Below are 1,310 nucleotides of genomic sequence, written 5' to 3'. Positions count from 1 at the left end.
CGAATGTAACATTATCCCTCAAAAACCGCTGTAACAAGATGGCAACCCCTTGTCGTCCAGTAAGAGAATTATTAAAAAAAGCTAAACCTGGCCAATATTTCAGTACAACATCTTGAAAATCATCAGTAAAAAACGTTTCCTGTAAACAAACAACATCAAAATTAGTAACAAAGTAATCCAGATAATAAGCCAGCTTACTAACATTACGCAACCCATTACAATTCAAAACCCCCACCCTGAGTGAATGTAACATGCAAAAGACGACAAACAGGAACGAGAATTAAAATTAAACTGTATCTTACACAAAAGTTACAAGAACAATCGTAAAGAATTGAGCAAATATGTACAAAGTACAGTTAACAATAAAACACATTCTTACACTAAAATGAAACAAACAAACAAAAAAAAATAAACAAAAAAATAAACAACAACAACAACAATCATTTATGTTTGAGACACCGCCTTCGCCTTTGCACGAGGTTTCCTAAGTATCGGGACGTCCGACACCCGTTTCCGTCTACTGATCTTTGAGGTGTTACCTGGATTCATCGCCACCACACTAGCATACTTCCAACGACGTTGAAGAGGCACCTCCACATCGCCGGCGGTACGTTCACCACTAACCGTAAGTGGTGGGAAGTGTCGATCAAAATTACGTCGTCCAGCAGGGGGGAAGACTACTAGCCCGTTCCCTGGCCCCACCAGAAACCGTCGGTCGCCTGGAAGATACATCCACCCAAGGGGTAGCTGTAGTCTCCCTTGAAATGGAAACCTCCGAATCAGCGCGTTGATGAACAGATAGTCTTTCAGCGTCTTCAGGCACTGCACGAGAAGGAACAACCGTGGCCACGTCAACCTCGTCACGATAAGGAGTGGGCGTGGCCACGTCAGCGTCGTCACGAGAAGGAGTGGGCGCGGCCACATCATCGTCGTCACAAGAAGAAGGCCGAGGAACAACAAGCTTGGGACAACGTTGCCGAACATGTCCTTGCACATGACAATGTCGGCAAATAAATTGGGGACAATCGCGATATAAATGATCCGCCCCCAAACATAAATTACACACTTTTGACTGGCGATCATGCTTCACCTTTAACATAACCGCCTTCCCCAAAGGATCAAAAACTTTCACAACGTACGGCAAAGAGATACACTTTTCACTGAAAAGACACACGAACATGGCGTATACCTAAATATATGCCTTGGTCTCTCTTCCACACTATAGGGCTCCTTACTTCACAAGAAAAATCCTTAAGTTTATTTAAAAGAACATCATCGGCTATATATTCTGGTACTTCCATAAAAGAAAC

Source organism: Tachypleus tridentatus, unplaced genomic scaffold, assembly GCF_004210375.1.
Source record: "Tachypleus tridentatus isolate NWPU-2018 unplaced genomic scaffold, ASM421037v1 tig00015590_pilon, whole genome shotgun sequence".
In the NCBI taxonomy this organism is placed as follows: domain Eukaryota; kingdom Metazoa; phylum Arthropoda; class Merostomata; order Xiphosura; family Limulidae; genus Tachypleus; species Tachypleus tridentatus.
Note: the sequence above shows the minus strand (reverse complement) of the source record.